General features: G+C 41.4%; 1 protein-coding gene across 2 annotated transcripts in view; it reads right to left on the minus strand.

Moving 5' to 3' along the window:
• FHL2 (four and a half LIM domains 2) overlaps positions 1 to 19,358 on the minus strand; it is a 66,633-nt gene that overhangs the window by 20,739 nt on the left and 26,536 nt on the right. Inside the window, exon 1 of one of the 2 annotated variants that reach the window (XM_064143629.1) lies at positions 9,867 to 10,106. The exons of the other annotated variant lie outside the window; for it this stretch is intronic. The gene's annotated coding sequence lies outside the window, so the exon portion shown is untranslated. Of the gene's footprint in view, positions 1 to 9,866; positions 10,107 to 19,358 lie in introns of those variants that run through there. 2 annotated transcript variants of the gene reach the window in all.

A 19,358-nucleotide genomic window follows, 5' to 3' on the forward strand; every position in this document is an offset into this window, starting at 1 on the left:
GTATGTTAGCTGCTCTTTGTCCTCAGTGAGCAGAGAGGATCACAGGGACTGATAACAAGAAGACAAGAAGCAGGGAGACTTATTCTGGAAAGAGAAGTGCACTGACTACCGAAGGTTCTTCTGTAGTCTGCCACCAAGAGCAGTTGTGAGCAATGATAGTGTAAGGGAAACCAGGGGCAGTCCAGAGTGACCTTTCCTTAATATCTGCTTCCAGCAAGTAAGTCACCTCTTATAGCAGGGGTACAGCCTTTACCACATTTAAAAAGTGATGGTGGATTTATTTTCCCCTCCATTTTGAATATGTTTACTCTCCTAATCAATATCAAATATTTGTACTTCCCATGAGCTAGAGAGGACTTAATTTCTTTCAAGCAGTAATTTCAGCAAAACTAATAGAATCAGGCTAGTGTAAACTGGTGTGTGTATGAACAACTGAGTCTGAGAAGAAAAGCAGCTTTGTCCAAGTAGTCTGTGTTTAGGACAGAAATCTGTACTTTTTTACCAGACTGATATTTTCCAAATGACATTATTTGGTTGCACAGTTAATTTGCATTATTGCTTAGTTAAAGCATGAGCAGGAACCATTTATGAATGTGTATGTTTCACCTTTCTTCAGAAATAGTTCTTTCTAGCTCTTGGTTAGGAGCAGATACCAAAGAGTGAAATATTCCTCCGCAGTCAAGATGTGTAAATGCAAAATGCATAAAGTGTGATTCCTTTGCAAGTTTAGACCATTTCTGTCCTTCATCCAGAACTGCTAAATGTAAAACATAGGAGCAGCTGGTGACTGGAGGAAGGACTCGGAGGTGGATACAACAATGTGTGGGTCACAGGAGGTTTCTTTTTCAGTGATTTCTGGGTGCTTTTTGCAGTAGAATAGTGACTGCCACTATTTTAGACAACACCCAGGCATTTTCTTCCCTATCCTGAAAGGGATCTACATTTGTTAAATGGGCTCCAAGATTGTCATAGCGAATTGTGCACCTTGCCCTGGGGAAGGGGAGACAGACCTCATTTCTATAACCCAAAGAGATTTAAGGGGAAATTCTATGATCACACAAAAGGGACAACTCTGGATGAGATGTAAGTCATAACTTCAGAGATCTGAGGGATTAAAAGAGAAGAAAGGGAAGTCCTCAAAATGTGCACTCTGGTTTTAGTTGTGTGAATCTTTTATTTGATCTGGCACTAATTTCAAATCCGGTATATCTTACAGTTAGGAATTCAAGCTCATGTGGTTTCATTCAGAAAGCTGGAACCTGGGTGAAGCACCCCAGATTCTGAGCTGTTTAAATCTGGGCCTTGGCTTGGATCTCATAATCTACTAAGTGGTATTCTGAGCATATTTGTTGGTTTTTTTTTCCTCTGGAGAGAAGAAATTAAGTTTAAAGTAATCTTGAGACCTATCTTTGAAGAATTGTCAGCAAATCATTTCATTGTTGTCTTACAAACAAGAAATGAAAAATCATATTGATCAGTGGTTTTGCTTGTCTCTTGCTGCACATGGTCCTTTATAGAGCCACTCTCTTGGTTCCTATCATGTACAAAATCTGTGCTTAACTCAGCATGGGTTTTATGTACTGCTTTATGCTCCTAGAAAAAATAAAAATTATAGTTGTGGATGGACACAGCTTGCAGTGCAACTTCCTTGCTATTGACCTCTTCTTCCTCTTGTGTTTGATACTTGGCTGTAAAGCTTTGTGGGTGGAAGGTCATCTTTATTATACCTATTTCATAGAATCATAGAATCAACCAAGTTGGAAGAGACCTCCAAGATCATCCAGTCCAACCTAGCACCCAGCCCTATCCAGTCTAAACAAGGTCTTCAGATTTTGCTGCAGTAGTCATTTTGTATTTGCACTTTTAAAGATTGCTCTCAACACTATAATGAATGAGAAAATTCTTTTTTCTGCCTTACAGGCTCCCTCCTGTATGTAACTTTAGATATAGCAAGTACATCTCCAAAAGGGAAAGAGCTTCCACTGCACACAGAAAAGAAGTTACAGCTTATGCCAAATGTTATCACCACCCACAGTATGTCTTACAGGAAGTAAGAACTGGCATGAAAATTGCCAAAAAGTTGGTAGGTGGACTTAAAGCCTGTACTTTCCTCTTTTTCCACTCTTTGCTTGAAGGGTGTCATTATACTAGCAGCAATTGTTACTATTGCCTCAAAAAAATTAGGGATCATAATGCCATTAGTAAACCATGCAGTGTCTGCCCCATGCCATGGCACCAGTGATTGCTAGAAAATGGGACTGGGTGCCCCAGACCTTGCCTTCTTTTTCCATCTATGCCTGTAAGCTTAATAAGAGATGTTCTGTTCATCTCTTATTTCAGCCCACGTTATGGGGTTTTGTACCAAAGTGCATGGACAACAGAGAAAAACAAGCACATATGAAACTGTCTGAAGCTGAAAAATGTAGGAGTTGTTTAGTTTATTCAGAGAAGAGGAGCTCTGCTGTCTTGTAACAGTATCTGGAGACACAGAATTAAAGCTCTGTAGATACCAAAGGGAGGTTTGCTCTCGCCCTCAGTTCAGTAGGTCTAGTGCTCCATCTGTGCCACTGGAGCAGGATGTTCTGTTAGCCACTTGTGCAGGAAATAAAAGGTCTTTGGAGACACCCATCTTCCTCCAAGATGTGCACACCTTTCTCTCACCTGACTTCTTCCCCCCTCCAGAAGAACTGTGCACATGGAAAATTCTATTTTCTTTCCCCTGAGAAAGGAAGATTTGTGTCTGGCAACTCCAGTGACATAAGCCATGCAAGTCTAGAGCATTTGGAAACAATTTATGCTATTGTTCCACAGGCTAAAATACAAAGATTTATGATATCCTTTGCAACTATGAACTAGCAGTTCAAACTATGCTGCTCTTCTTGGCAAGAGGTGATTATTTTCCTGTAACTTCGCAACTATTGCCACATTTGTTATCTATCATCCTGTTGCAGCAGCTTCAAGCCACTCTTCTAAGACCTAGAAATTTTTCCAAACCCATCCATAATGCCATACAAGGAGAGAGGGAGGGAAAGCTAAATTTCTTTCTTTTTAATTTACTGTAGGAAAAGAAGAAACAAACATTTGGCAGTAGCACTGACAAAAAAAAGAAAAAAGAAGCAACTCATGGTCAAAGGCCTCTTCAACTTCTGAAGTTAGCTGAAGTGGATGCATGCCACAAACACCCAAACCATGCATCTACTGTATTAAAAGTCACTAAAACATATAAAGAGTCAGTAGACCTCTTTGTTGATCTGTGTAGGTATAGCTTATGCTTTTCTTCATGGGTACCATGACAGAGTGAAGGGAGAGATCAAAGAAAACCTGGGCACTTGGAGATCTAAGTGACCATAGGGCAGGCTTTGCTTGTGTCCCTGACCTTCCAGCAGTACCTCCTGGCTATGGGGGAGCCAAGCTAGCTGATGCAGAACAGCCTGGTCTCCTGCTATGGGCCACAAAAGGTTATCTGCTTCCTTATGCTAGAGATGACCAATGCAAAAGCCAACCAGGTGCTCAAAGGCAAGTGATGCAAAGCTTGTCCTGTAGGAACTATTGCCAGACACTCTGCTCTTTCCACAGGCCTTTTGTCCCTGCCAGTGGTTACTGAGTCACTACTGCCTAAAGGTACATTTCTTGATTAAAGATAAGAAAAACAATACTTTTGCCAGATTATTGAGACACTGAACTTATCACTAAGGCTGCTGCTCATACCATTGTCATAATTTCTGTAGGGAATAAGTTGTTTGGTATTTCTGTATTCCATGATCTGAGATTTATGCTAAATTTCTATGTAAGTCAAGGATGCTTAGACAGATCTGGTTGCACTCTTTAATTTTTTTAAGCTGAGAAGAAAGTGGAAGCCTTTTTCTTTTGCTAATGCTATGGAAGAACAACCCTGTAGTAAACCCATCAAAAGAACTTGGCACCCTGCCTTCAAGAAATCGAGGCCTTTTAACCATAATATATCATTACTTTCTCAGAACAGCTGTTCTAACAAGCCCAGAGCCCTTTACCAGTGTCCACAGTAAGGTTAAGACAGTAGAAGTATTGAATTATGAGGATGTTCTTTTCTGCTTCTGATGGTTTTAAGCTCAGACTAGATATTGATAAATCTCCTGAAAGCTCCTCAGCACAACCAGGGAGACTTGGTTTGATATTTGAACATAATAATAATAATAATATAAAACTATAAAAATCAAGCTTGAGTAAAGCAACCTCTTCCTAAACTTCCTGCTGAGGCCTTTCTATGTAAATGCTAAATATTAAAAGCTATTAAAAAAGTTTATCTTTTAATGGACTTAAAAAGGTTACCTTGAAAGAGTCTTCAGCATTGCTACAGTTAGGTTTTTCCAACAACTCATCTTCCTTACTCATGGGTGATTTATTTTGCCTATGGTATAACCTTGCCATGTCTTTTTTCAAAGACTTCAGAACAATTTTCTGGGCAGACAGACTGCATTAACATTTGCAGATAACCAAAGCATACCTGGTTCCTGTCTGGGTTGCACAGCCAACCTCTCATGAATTGTAAAGGGGATAGTCTGCTGTTTAAGACTGCTTTCCTTAATGTAACATTAAAAATAAAAGAAACAATCTAGAAAATATGTTTTCATGTGGTAAGATCCTCACGTGCCTGGCTAAAGTAATCTTAGTTATAGTAGTGGAGAGGAAACACTCCACTTTCTGTGGTTTGTTGTGTTTGGCAGTCAACAAGAATCTGCTCCAGTTTAGAGCTACTCCAGCAGTGGTAGAGCAAGCACCAGTGATAACTACAGAAGCCACATTAAAACTGGGCACTGACAGTGTACCCCCATACAGTTTACACTGTGATTATCTGAGGTTAGTATTGAAATGACTGAAGGATGTATGGTCTTACCAACATTCCTGCATGCATTTCAGTTACAAAAGGAGCCTACTGAACTAGCACAGAGCATAACTTAAGAGTCATTTACCATGAAGAGAACAGTTGAAGCGGAAATGCTTGCTCTTATTTTCTAAGTCTTTTGAAACTGTTGTCTTCTATCTCTTGAGTAAGCAAAACCTTACTTAAAGAGAAAGATCAAATACTTGATATTACTTAAGCATAGAAGTCCATATTTCTTACAAGAGTATTTAAGCAGATAACAGAAAATGATTGAGAAGAAAAATAGTACAACATTAATAAAACCGATTGTTATCTCTGGCCTTTCCCTACTGAAATATTGCATAAGCTAAATGACTGCAGACACTAAACTCCAATGGAGGTTTGTTTTTCCAGGAAAGAATTGCTTTCTCTTGTTAACAGGAACACTGCTAATCCCAGATAAACTAGCCCTTAGGACAAAAAGAACCAGGAAATGCCACATGCTACCACACATTGGCATTTCTGATTTTTCCAATATTTTTAAAGTTCAGCATAATACAATCCAGGGCACAAAACCAGTACAATGTCCCAAAAATTCTCTGCTTCCTTCTTTCTGGAAAGGAAAGAAGCAAAACTGAGAGTAGCCTATGTAGGAAGAATGCTTTGCTACTCATCCTGGCCTCTAGCAGAACAACTCTGGGTCTCTCTGTTTAGTTCTGTTTACAGAGCAAGCCCACAAAGGCCCTCTCTGTCTAGGATAATCAGCATGCATAATGCTTTGGAGGATCATTTAATGTATGTCTTTTAGTTACCTTATAAAACTACCAATGAGTGCCGGTTGGGTTTTGCAGCACCCATACTTCTCTGCTCAGCTGCTCTGCCATTGGCCTTCCAAAATGTGGCAAAGGAGGGTACATAAACCTTAGAGATATGTGGGAGAATTTCTCCTGCAACGAGGTATGGAATGTAAACATCAGACCCTGGGATTGGAAATGTCCTTGGAGTCTTGTAGGCTCCCAGGGAGCTAGGCTGAGGACTGTGAGCAACCCACTCACAGCTGCTAGAGGGTGGAACCTGCTGGCCCCTGAGGCAGGCACAGCTTCAGGGGGCTGACCCCTGCCAGCCCCCTGGGGTGGGAGCCACAGGCTGTTTTCACAGGGTGACCTACCTGCACCCGGCACGTGGCTTGGGGCCAATCTGTACTGTCCACTTCTGCCAGCCCCAGGCTGGTGGTGCATGCCTCTTCTGGGCACTATATAAGCTGTTGTATTGCCTTAATAAACTGTACTGATGTACTGATGCTTAGAAGCTGCTGTCTCGAGCCGTCAGTACCCCGATCTCGCCTCTCGCCAGCCTCTGAACCCCAACAGAGATACCCATTCAGCTGGGCACAGCTTAGCAAAACAGATTGATTACACCTGGGTGAAACCAGTTTGATCTAGTTTGTCTGATAAGGCTTGACACTAAAGGCTGGTCACAGTAAAAAGACAGCAACACAACACAGCCAGCAGTGTTATTAGTACTGAGTCAAGGTACCTGTAGAGTACAAGAGATGTGGGAGTAAGTAGACAAGAAACAGAGGCGTGAATATAGGCACTATTTTTATGGACAAGGTCCTTTCTAACTGAAGAAGGAAGTTGTTTGATCCACCATGGTATAGCATGAAGGGAGGGAATTCATCAAAGGTGGGATCTTGGTCTCTGAAGATTTGTTCTAAATCTCAAGAGCACTTCAGAACATTTACAATATAGACCTAGGTAAATACTTACAGACATCTTATGGTTTTAGGAAACTCACTACTTTTACTGTGTAAGATGAAGCAAAGAGGGGTGTGTTCTGAGCATTTGAGTGCTTGCCAAGGGTCTAGAACTACTTCTCATCACCAAAAGTACAACCTTAGGATTCTACTGTGGTTGATGTATTTGAAAATTTAAATTTGAAAACTTGCTGTGAAAGGGAGAGATTAATATTCTTACATCAGAGTTATGGGCATCTACATTCCTTTTATGGCATGCTACTGTATGTACAGTAGCCATTTAGCATCCTAGTTAATATGATCCAATATAATACAGAAGGGTATGTGAAAAGGAACAAAATTAGGAGTGTAACTTTTTCACCTGGCATGAGTATTTTGATGTACAACCATAAAAGAAGTCCAAAGTGGTTTTTAATCAAACGCTTTCTCTACATATACCTAATTAGTATTGTTGAAACGTTAATGCTTCAGTGACTGCCAATGTATTCAAGATTTATTTCTATGAAACCTGTCATTACCCTGCTATTTCACACACTCACTTGGGGCAAATCTGCATCACAAATAACCATGCATATGTAAATGAAACATTAAAATTACACTATTAGAATTAATCAGTCTAAAATGCAAATTATCAGATCCTCAATCTCTGAAGCAATATCCAGGTGAGAGAAGGTGACTGCCTACAACACTACACAACCCAGAGAATGAAGATACTTGAGACTGGTTTGTCCGTCACAGAAACATGAATGGGCCTCGAATCTGCATGTAGCTTGTCTGTGGAGAACTTGAAGGAGTGGCAGCATGCTTGCAGCCACATTCAGTACTTGGGCTAATTTTCATGGAGAAGAAACCATTTCTTCTGGTTGACAGTATTAACATTTATCTCATCCTCCCCTAATTCTGCATGTCCTGCCTTCCATGAATTGAGGCAAAGAGGTGAGCACAACAGGTAAGACTTAGCTCTCAAGATCAGAGGTCAGTTGCCTGGAGAACTGAGACAGGAATCACTCATATGGATATAGGTCTTTATATCTCTCCTCATCCATTTTCTATTGGTCTGAAAACTTGAACTTGCAGTGCAAAGCAGCACAAACTGTCAACCACCCTTACAATCGTAGGAGTTGTAGTTTGTCGCTAACTTGTTTGTTTGTTTTGAATGCCTGATGTTTAAAGCGTGATGGCATCCTGGATGACTGTGATTGAAGAAGTTGCCTGATTCTTTTCTAATGCAAAGTGTGCCAGCTGAGAGCACTGACATCAGCATGAACAGGAAAGGTGTGATTTCAGGGAAAGGGCTTCCCTGGACTTCCTTAAGAAAGCACATAGTTGTAGGTAGGAAACAGAACGAAATACTTTATTTGGGAATCACCATTGCTCTTCATGGCAGGAGATCTGCATATACATACAACATCCAACACAGTATAGCAATAGCAGCGGTGTCACAAAAATTGGTAATGTTTGGCTGTGAAACTGAACAGCCTGCAAGTGACTACTTGGTGCTGGCATGCATAGCACTGCTGATTCCAATGGGAGCACATATGGCAGAATCCCAAGAATCAAGAATAAGTACATTCTGACATTTTGGAATCTTCTCAAAAAATCTCAAGGACAGGTCCACCCCCAACCCCAGGCCTTCTACTCAGATGCATCAGGTAGGAACTTCAGGTAACTTTCACAAATGCGATTCCTTAGCAGTAGCATTTTGTGTCCTTTCAGCTACCTTGCTCACCTCAACCATGTGCTGATTTGGGAGCCAAAGATCCCTATCTGTGTTATGACTAGGGTAAAAGCTAGTTTTGCTGCTGTTCTGGTCAGGTTCTGGATACATCAGTGCCACTACAGTGATGTTAAGATTCGAGTTGCTAATAAAAATACTATACCTCACAATCTTGTTTTCCTTTTATTCCTCCAAATTTGGTTAAGAATATAGACAGGCTCTATCAACAGAGCAGCCTTTTGAGCACATCCTTTCCCATTTATGTGTACTGGGGCAGAAAACAGACTTTTTTTTTTATTAGAAAAGCACACAACTATTTTTCTGCTTTCCAAATCCAAATGCCTGAAACACTAATTTTCAAAGTTTACCAGTTGGCTGATAAAGGCCACAGAAGATTTTAGTCAAAAGTCCACAGATTTATGAACTGGTGAAAAGAGAGTTCATAATAGAACCTGAAATGACAACTTTAGTTACAGCATTCCTTCACATTGGGATGCATGTATGTAATAACACACAGCCTTATGCTGGTCCCTTCTAGCACAGTTCCATTTAAGACAGCATACAAGTATGTATAGCCAACAATAAATGTTACAGCTACTGATAGTGGCAATATCAGTGTCAGTCAGCAATCTTAACAGACCCTTAGACAGGAGTCAGGGGAGTAACAATAACAGGCTGTCTGCTGCTGGTAGATGGATTTTATAAGATTTACTTTCTTGGCTATGTGTATGTTTCTACACAGCAAAACTGGAATATGCAGGTATCTGAAGAGCTAAATAAAAGCTGTATCCCCTTAGGAAAGTTTAGAGCAGTCATCAGAGCAGACAATGGAAGTTAGTATTTCCTTTATTATGTGCACAGAGAAATTAATGTTAGACAGCGTACATTACGGACCCGGGTTATTGTGGCTGCACACACTTGCATGCAGAGAGAAGCACAAAAAGAAGGAATTCAGAGAATTAATTGGGATTTGCATCCTAATTTATTCCCTTCTTGTAAAAAAGAAGAAATATGAAGCTGCTGACTCCCTGTTTTTCGTGCACACAATCTGCCCACAGTGCTTGTGTATGAAGAGGAAAGGCTACCTTTGTTTCATGTGCATCTGCTCTTGCTACAGCACCAAAATGCTCCTTTGTTGAGCTCGGCAGAAGGAGTGTGCACAGAGATATAAGGAATCTAAGACCTCAGCTTTTACTTTTTATCACCTCCCCAGTGGCTTACACACACGCACAGCACAATACAGTCATTACAAACAGTTACACATCAAATGACCCAGTGCCTCATCAGCTCGCTGATGTGTCATTTCACGGACAGACATGCAGCAGCAATCGCTCTGATAAGATATGTGCCTTTTTCTTCTCCTTTTCACGCTGCTCACAGTGTGTGCAGGAGAAAGGCAGACCAGCCATCTCTCTCGCATCCTTACCCAACAACCCGCTGGAGTTTTAAACAACCCCCTCCTCTCTGCACCCTTTGTTTAAAGCGACGCCTTTAAAAAGATATATTTCATGGGTAGAGGGGAGGGAGGAGGCAAAAAAGGGATATTTACTTACAGAGCGGTGGCGGGCAGTTACTGTCACCTCCTGGACCAGGGACAGGGGGTCACATCCATTGACAGATGTATAAAGAGCGCACGGGCCTGCTTGCAGAGGAGAGCTGCGGAGCTAGCCGGGGCTTGCCACTGCTTGTGAAGAGCTGCTCTCCCGATTTCAGCTCTGCAGTCAGTGTTGTGTGGAAAGAGGCTGCTGCCTTCCCCAGCCTAGTGAAACCCCTCTCTATCATTTTACCATATAAGGAGACAAAAGCATTGGAGACACTCATTCTTTTAGGCGCTCTGCAGCTGGCATTCGACACTTTCTCTATTCCAAGGGTGTCGATACTTCCCCCCCTCCTAAACATCTTGTCTTTTTTGGCCCCTTTCCTAAAAAAAAAAAAGGCTCCCCACTCCCCTCTTCCAGCCTTTGTTTCTCTAACCCCCTGGTGCTTATTAATAATGTATCTTTGCTAAATCCAAGGGACTGAGCTTTACAGAAGGAAGGGTTTTACAGCAACTGAAACCCAAGCATTTGTAGACTCTTCACCTGGCTGAGAGAATAAAGTATATGGTTAAAATTGGTCTGAGGCTTTATTTGCTTTGGCTGTTTTACCTGCTGTGGGTTACTGCTTTGCCCAGAGAAGAGTGAAACGATTTTATCTGTCTCTTTTCTCCTTTGTGGAGAGGTGCACGTTTTCTTGACCAGCAAGTATGCAGACGTTTCTTTACAAGCACACAAAGCCCATTCTTGTTTCTTTCCACCATAGTTCCCCCATAGTAAGGAGGAAAAATAAGAAAGCCAGGGAAATTAGTGAAACAACCAACCAACCAACCAAACCAACCAACCCCTTGTGTAGGAGAAAGCCAAAGGAACAGACTGTCTCATCACGTGCTCAGGACCCAGTGGAGAGCCCTGCCAGTGGGCATGTTAAAGAGAGGAGGAACTATTAATCCTCTGATAACCAGGAACTAATTTTTCTGCTGCAAAATCCAATTTAATTTATCTGCCAGAGTGGCAGAAACGCATTCTGTTAATCAAAACAGTGAGGGTCCTGAGAAACCTCCCAGAGGGAAGAATTTGAATCAGAAGCACAGGGGAGATGTCAGCTCTCTGTCGTTTGATGGGTGGGGTAGGGAGGCAATTCAGGGTAATACTTGGGTAATGACTGGTGCTTGCCGAAGGCAGCTGCTTTAGTTTGAATGCTTTCAACTCGACCTGAAGAAAAAATCGTAGGAGAAAAATGTAAAGCCCATCAGCCCAAGACAGTTTTGCTGTTGTTTTGCACCAAGGTAATGCAAAGTAGTCTTTTCACGTTGGACAACTGGATGATGGTGTTTAGACAGTGGTGCAGGGTGTGCGTATGGGTTGGCTAAGGGTTTCTCCTGCAAAACGCACTAGTGCCAGATCTCTGACCTGTACGTACTGTCCTTTTGTTCACCTGAATGAGAATCAGATTTGGAACAGGGTGAAATGTCAATCTCATCTCTACTCAACCAGGTAGAATAAAAGGGTAGAGAAGTGCCATTCCTACTACTTCTATAGGAAGTAGAACTTCCTTTGAGGATGTGACTTATTTGGATGACCAGCAACACCCATAGGTCAATGTGTCTGCTGAAGCATCCTTTGCAGTTGTGTTTTCAAAACACAGGTTTGTGCCTTGAAGGACCAAGCAACCAAGCATGGATGTATGGGAATTAAACCAATTGATTCTATGACAGTTAAAGCTTTCTTAAGTCAAAGCCGCTGCACTCCCTAGCCATATGTCACTGCCTACTCTCTTGTATTTACACTGGCACTGGCAGATGAGCAATTTGCAGTAAGCCCTTGAGCTAAAAGGAGTTGCATGTATGTCTTTGAAGAATTGCTGGTTGGGTTTCCAGTCCCATCACTGGCTTGCTTGGACAAGACATTTCACTTTTCTGTTCTCTAGTTTCACTGGCTGTAAATATAGAGCTCAGGACAGCCAAGCTCTTGGGTGAATTGTTAGCAAATTTACTAAAGACTAGTTAGTGTACTGTCATCATCAACAACATCAAAATCACCACAATGATTATTTCCTTTGTATTAAATGATTTCATGGTGACAACAATAATGATAAATTTCTGTCTTAGTTACAGTTCTTACCACAACTCTGATTTAGAATGGCTTGTAAAGAAAAAAATGGGCCCTGAAGCTGATTAGACTGGGGCTATGAGAGTCAGTTTCTTTCCAAACCTTTCCAAACCAAATTAAATATTCTGAAAGTATATATTTTTTTTTAAAAGTGCCATTATATTTTAATTTCTTCATCTGTCCATTGACAGCCACGGCAGCAACTCTGCCAGAGACTTTTTTATGTGACCTGCTGAAATACAATACCAGTGTTTACCATGGTTGCAAGTTAAAAGATATACTTGTTCCCAGGTGAAATGCTTTAATGTAACAGTTTCTAGTCATGGGTTGAGTTTAGCAAAATAAGATAATTTTTGTCTGATTTAATCTAACATCTCTGACTCCTTGAAGGCAGAAGAGCCTCCACCAATTCAGAATGCAAAGATCTGTGGGCTCTCTATGGGACTGGACACTCAGCAGGTACATCAAGACTGCATGGAGCTGCAAAACGGATGAGGCAGGGTTACTAGGCAGCTCATTCCTTCATCCTGTGGTGTGTGCACTCCATAAAACATTACTAGGCATTGTCTCGGACAACTTCTGACTTCCTATCCTCCTTCAATTCACACCTATTCGCTTCACCTTTCTGTCTGACAAGTAAATATTCATCAGTAATCGGCAGCCCTTGTCCACCCCTTCCCTTTCCCAGTAGCATCAATCTACCAAGGGGAAGAATACTCATTTTCTTTAATAATTATTAAGGAAAGGGAGATGGGGAAAGAGCAGGGGACATTTTCACTTGTAAATTTAATGGTTTGTTTGTTTGCTTGCTTTACTTCTTTGATTTTGATTAGCCCAGAAAAGATCATCCATCTTCAAGGCTTCAGAGGAGACAATGCAATGAAGTTGAAGGACAGCATTTCTAAGAGTGTGCCTGCATTTAAGGTTGAAAACACAAGTACCATTCCATAACAACCTATGATTTAGGAAACCTACCTTATAGCTTATGAATTTCTCAGTTGTGCAGCATTTGTATAGCATGTATTACTTGTCTTTCAGTGGCCTGTGTGCTTTAACAAATTTAATCCTAACATGGTGAAGGTCATACTTCACATATGGGAAACAAAATGGGAAAAGTATCATTTTCATGGCAGGATTTCTCAGTTATTTTACTAATCCTTCAGAAATCTCACTTCAGCTACTGGGATGATGCTGGAATAATGACCATTTCAACACTTATCTCTTTTTTCTGGCTGAAAGGAATAAACAGGGGAAAATAATGGAAAGAAATGCCTGGAAGTGGAATATTTCTGTTTCCTCTAGTTTGAGTCATTGAGAAATTTTAATGGCTCTCAGAAGGCAGGGGAGGTGGAAAGCTACACTTCAAGATATGAAAATGCCTAAGCTTCTGACTGATTCCTTCCATGACTATTTTATCCTGGAAAACATTAGGTCATTGTATCAGAATTCAGCAGATCTCTTCCTGATTCTGGGAACTGTATAGTACAAGCTTGCATGGAATACAAGATGGTGCATTCTGGAGAAATGCTCTTTTTGGCAGTACTGCTTAGGAAGTGGTACAGACTCATACAGACATTGCATTTTAGCTCATTACAGCTAAAATAACAATTAGGCAATAAATTTTCCTGAAATTTCATTCTTATAAGATGTTCTCAGCATGTAGTATTCCCCCAGGCATATGAGGAGTATGCCAAGGACAAACAGATTTTTCTTTGTGTGTCTATTTCCTTTCCCTATTCCATCTCCCAGTTACAAGGCTTTCCACAACATTCCAGTCTTGCTTCCTTCCCCTAGGTGACTAGATCCTTAAGTAGAAATACCAAGTAGCAGGTATCATAGTTTCATAGACTCTGATGAAGAAATAATGGATACCTGTGAACAATCCATTAAAACCCTGCTAGCCAAAGCAGATAGGGAGCTTTACATAAAATGAAAGCCTGTCTGCCTTGGGTTTTATTTTTTGGGAGGATGTTTAGCCTAAATCAATGTAAAAAGCTTTAGAAACACCAATATAATCTGAAAACAAAAATATTTCCATGTTTGTATTCTTAATGGGTCTGAATACTTTTTGCATACAGTCTTAAATAATTTCCTTCAGTGAACTTAAGAGTAAGGTGCTGTGGCTCACTAGCACCAAAGAGCTTCTGTATTTGTGCAGGAAAAAATAACTTTAGTGGGATAATATATTGCTATGTGATGTGATAGATGCTACTGACTCAAATTCAAGTGTGTGTCTTTGATAGTATAATCTGGGAAGGAACTGAAACTGTTTCAGACCATTATGGTCAGTTTGGTCAAAGATTTTGTTCAGTTTCTGCAATTAGTCAGGACCTCCTTTTGCATCCAGTCAGACAGTTCCGTTCAGAAAAATCCACCTCCTGAAAAAGCTATCTTAAAAGGAACATAGCAGTGAGACACTGGTCAAGTGTACTCTGCCACTGCCTATGTAATTGCACCTTTCTCCATGGATGACTGAGATGGAGAGATGGTTTGCAGAGAATGGCCTAGACAGAGAGGCAGCTGTGCCCTCCTGATGCTGCTTTCTTCTGTGTCAGCTATGGTGGCAGACAGCTTTTGACATTGATGAGGTTTGGGGAATGAATTTTGAGTATCACAGGGATCCACAAAAGGGATTCTTGAGGAAGGAGGAGACAGAGCCTACCAAAGGAAGCTTCAAGGAGCAAGCCAGGGTTTTAAGGAATTGGTATCTGCAAAGAAAAAAACCCTTTTGTGAGGGCTAGGTTTTCAACAGCATGGAAAGCTGAAGTACCACATCACAGGACTGACAGAACCTTCATCAGGTAAGCAACAACGACAGAAGAGATATCACAGCTTCTCGTGGCTTAAAAGGAGCCATAAAAGCCATCACAGGGCAAAGGAAGCCTGTCAAACCTCTCCTCAAGCAGCTGGTGTTTGTGCCAAGGCAGACTGCCAGCCTGGAGAGCCCTCACTAGGCTGCTGACCAAGTGAAGAAGAAATCATGAAGAGCTGTAACAAAGAGAGTGGAAAGCAACAATTCTCACTGTCAAATATTGTTTTCTCCTTCCTTACTTTCCTAACCACTCTTTCTCTTTCTTTCCTCTCACTAGAGAACAGGTGATGCCTCTATTTTTGAGGAAACTGAAGTGAAACATTTTTGTCTGTGACATCCTCACGTCTTTGGACTCTAAGCATTCCCTAAACACCTCAGCTCCATAGTTTGTTAATCTGTAAACAGGGACAGAGAGTGTGGTGGCACATCTTTGGAAGTCCTTTGGGAAGCAAAGAGAGATAATCTCTGATGAGAGGTGGGTAATCTTTAGAAACATTGACTCTAAGTGATGATAGTGCAGAGATCTACACACAGGAGCTGTTGCTTATTTTCATTTGCTCTAAATTCAGCTTGGTTGCCTTTGGAGCCCTAAGTGCGACAGATGTGAATAGGCTTTTGTGTTCCCTACCTCTGTGGATGGAACCTGGAATGACAAATTATTACAGAATCTGGAGTAATTGGTGGTCTTCCAAACTGGCAAACATTACCCTGTAACTTAGGATTTGTTCATTTTAGTATAATCAGGATTTATGTTTTGAAGTTTCAGACACATAAAACAAGCACACTGTGGTTGTTCCAAACCCCCAGTTGCTTTGTGGGTTTGATAGTACAAAAGACATGCAATCTTTTGTACAAAATAGCTCACATACCTCATATTTCCCACAGTGTTCCAGTACGCTCCAGTGCTTTTTAGGCAAAGTTTCACTTCAATCATAGAATCATAGAATCAACCAGGTTGGAAGAGACCTCCAAGATCATCCAGTCCAACCTAGCACCCAGCCCTAGCCAGTCAACTAGACCATGGCACTAAGTGCCCCATCCAGTCTTTTCTTGACCACCTCCAGGGACAGTGACTCCACCACCTCCCTGGGCAGCCCATTCCAATGCCAATCACTCTCTCTGACCACAACTTCCTCCTAACATCCAGCCTATACCTGCCCCAGCACAACTTGAGACTGTGTCCCCTTGTTCTATTGCTGGTTGCCTGGGAGAAGAGGCCACCCCCCACCTGGCTACAATGTCCCTTCACAGAGCCCTCCCTCTCCCACTTCTCCACTGCTCATGGCTTCTTCTCCAAAAACTTGCTTCTCCGTGAATAGTTTGCTTGTACTCCCTGTAACACTTTTCCTGTCTGCATCCTTTAGCATCTCTTATGGCCCTCTAGAAGTAGTCAACAGCAACATTTGTAACTGCCATTTCCCCTTATCAGCCAGACAGAGGTTCAGGGAGCTTCTGAGCAAGGAAAGGTTTATAAAATTGAGCAGTTGGCAGACACCTCAAGAACTTAACTCATTTCCAAAGCAGGAATGACATCTAACTTGTTCCTGGCTGATCTTGGTCTCATCTACCCCTAAGGATTAATGTTAGGACTCCAAAACAAAGAAAGCTGAATGGGCATAAGTTTTGTCTGTTTCATAAAGATGGCAGAAAGAAAGAAAAAGGCATTCAGACTATAGTGCTCAGTCTAACCTGAGTGCTTGTAAATGATGACTAGTGTCAGGCAGAAGCTGCAATTTTTATGTATTCAGATCATACCACAGCAATATGAGAATTGTTGAGAAGGGTTCCTCCAATTTATTATCCTTCTCTTGCGGTTTAAGAAGTGACTTGAGAAGAAAATGAAAACAGCTGGCAACGATATCTTCTCATAGTACTCTCACAGCCTCCAACGTCTTTAACCTCTTGCTGTGGAGGGCCTGTAGGCCCAAAAGCAGGCTTATTTATGCCTTGGCCTGCCTGGACATGTCTCTCTGCCTGCACCAGGGGTAAATGAGCACAAAGGGGCACAACAGACCAGGGCCATAAAGTCAGTTGCCCAGGACACCTGATTGTGTAAGTCCCCACGCGCCCAGCTCGTGCCTGCCTGGTGCTGGGCCCACCTGATTCCCACATGTGGAGTCCAGGCCTGTGGCTTTTGCCCAGTATGGTAAGGTTTGGCTGACTGCCAACCTGGTTGGTTATTCGAGTGGCCAATGAGACCATTAACTCTCTGCCCACATTTAATAAATAGGAGTGCACAGGCTCACGTGCTTGGCTCCCTCACATTGCTTGCTTGCCTGCCTGCATTCGATCAGCCTGAGCAGCCAGCGTTAGACCCGTGCTCAGACTGCACGGCATGCCTCTGCACCTGAGATCCTGCCTATGTATCCCTGGAGAGAGCATCCAGAAGAAATCAGCAGCATAAGGTCAGACACTGTCATTTGCCCTGAAGCCAGAGGATTCCAGCCTCAAAGTCCACAGGCAGAGACCTTGAAGAATTGGACACTGGTATAGGCTGTGATGTAGCCCCGGAGGGTGATTCATGATTAATCAGAATTGTGAGTAAATACTTTAAGGCCTCTGTAATTTCTATTGCCTCCTGCCAGCTTTTAGCCCACTCTGCTGGGCAAATAAGCATATAGACTCCAAGCATCGTTAAGTCATGGGGAAAAATACTCTCTCTGTTAATAGTTTGAATGTATGCTAGTTGTTATAATAGTTAGTGTTTGATATATATTCCCATAATGTCTTCATAACTGTATAGAACAGATATTACTATTAAAGTTCAGTGGTTGGGGGTGGTGAGAGTTGAAAATATTGAAGTTAATAAATATATATATTTATAAATATCCTCTATCATTAATTAATTTCTCCCCTCCGCCACAATTGGCATAGGTGGCAGAATACCCCTCCGTGACACCTCAGTCTTGGATTTCTCAACCTAGAGGCGGTATCCACACTGAGTATCACATCTGTGGGCTTGCACAGTTCTCTCTTCATCCCATGAAAGGAAATTCAAGGTTTCTTGTAACAGGTATCTCTGTTGTTGAAAGACCATCTCCTTGATTTAATTTTGAACATATTACCCACTGGCTTCATCTGTGCCTCCTGGGGTTTACACTTGAAGAGACAATGATCAGCTGATCTTTAGTCACATTTTATAGGCTACTCATGTCTTTGTCGATCTTTATCTTATCCTCCCTCAGCCATTTTTCTTCAAATTTGGGGAGTCCCATCCTGCCTAGTCACAGTATGAAAGTTTCTTCTGGTATTTTATCATCCTTCCCCAAAGTTTTTCCTGTGTGACAATTTACATTTTCAGAGGGAGTAGCCATCACTTTAACATTCAAGATGCTTCTTGGCTGCTTTTGAGCACTATGTTGTTTGTTTGGTTGTTTTTTTAAGCTTGTATAATCCCCCAAATTTCACACCCAGGTCGTCAGCTCAGATCCATTAAGTTTATAGCTGAAGTGACTTTCCCCCCCCCCACACACATATACTGCTTTGTGCTTATCTACATTCCATTTAAGGTTCTGCTTCAATGCCCCCTCATCCTGTTGCCTCAGATCCTTCTGTTTCTCAGACTCACAGAATTTCTGCTATTAAACTCATAATGATCTCCTTTTACTGCAAGAACTGCCTGATTATCTTCCAATCAATTTTACGCAGTCCTTGCAAAGGTCTTCCTCTTATCCTGTAGATGGTTACATGTTTTTAAGGGTGTTTGATGAGGAACCTTGTTGAATGCATGGAAAAGTACAAACAAGCAGATGATGCCAACAAAATAATCTCCCATATCTACAGGCTTTTTATCATCTTACAGGAACCTGATGATTTGTAGATCATCATTTCCCTTTACAAAGCTGCACTGAATTTCTTCCAGTGTAGCATATTTATCCATCTTCTCTACCCTGTGTAGTAATTTCTGATAACTTGATCCAATTTGCCAAGATTTAATTCCCCCACTTGGTCCTGGAACAATTTCAAAAGGCTAGCACTGCATTAGCTAATTTCAGGTTCTCAGTTCAAGCCAGTTTTAAATAAGAGGCTATGCACTATTATTATTTCAGCTAATTCATCCTTGAGTCCCTTTTAGATCTCACGGGTGAACAGATTCTGGTTATAACATTTTCTTCCTATTAATTTTGTTTATTTGTTCCATACCTCTTCTACAGAACTTCAGCTTGAAATAGATCCTCTGATGATCCCTGTAAGGAAGTATTCTGTTGCAGGAACCTGTCCAGGTTCCTTACAGTAAACACAGGAGCAATTTACAGTCATCTCTTCCATGAGGACTCCTTTTACACTCTTGTTACGTTTTGGACCTATCATTTCTCAAACCATTCCATTTGTCTTCAATTCAAAAGAAGCATATAGTTATAAATCACTTCCCAGATTACTTCAGACTCATCATATTTTGATGTAAGTAGAAATTGTGACCCTCTCTGATCTAAATATGATTGGGGACATCCTGTTCTGCAGAAAGATCCCCTGTAGGACACCAGTTATTTTTCTTCTCAGCCACTGTATATATGCTGTGTATAAACTAAGAGGGTCTGAGACATAGGCTCAGATATATATTATGATAGAAAACATAAGCTTAGATT

This window comes from Pogoniulus pusillus, chromosome 5 (assembly GCF_015220805.1).
Source record: "Pogoniulus pusillus isolate bPogPus1 chromosome 5, bPogPus1.pri, whole genome shotgun sequence".
Classification (NCBI taxonomy): domain Eukaryota; kingdom Metazoa; phylum Chordata; class Aves; order Piciformes; family Lybiidae; genus Pogoniulus; species Pogoniulus pusillus.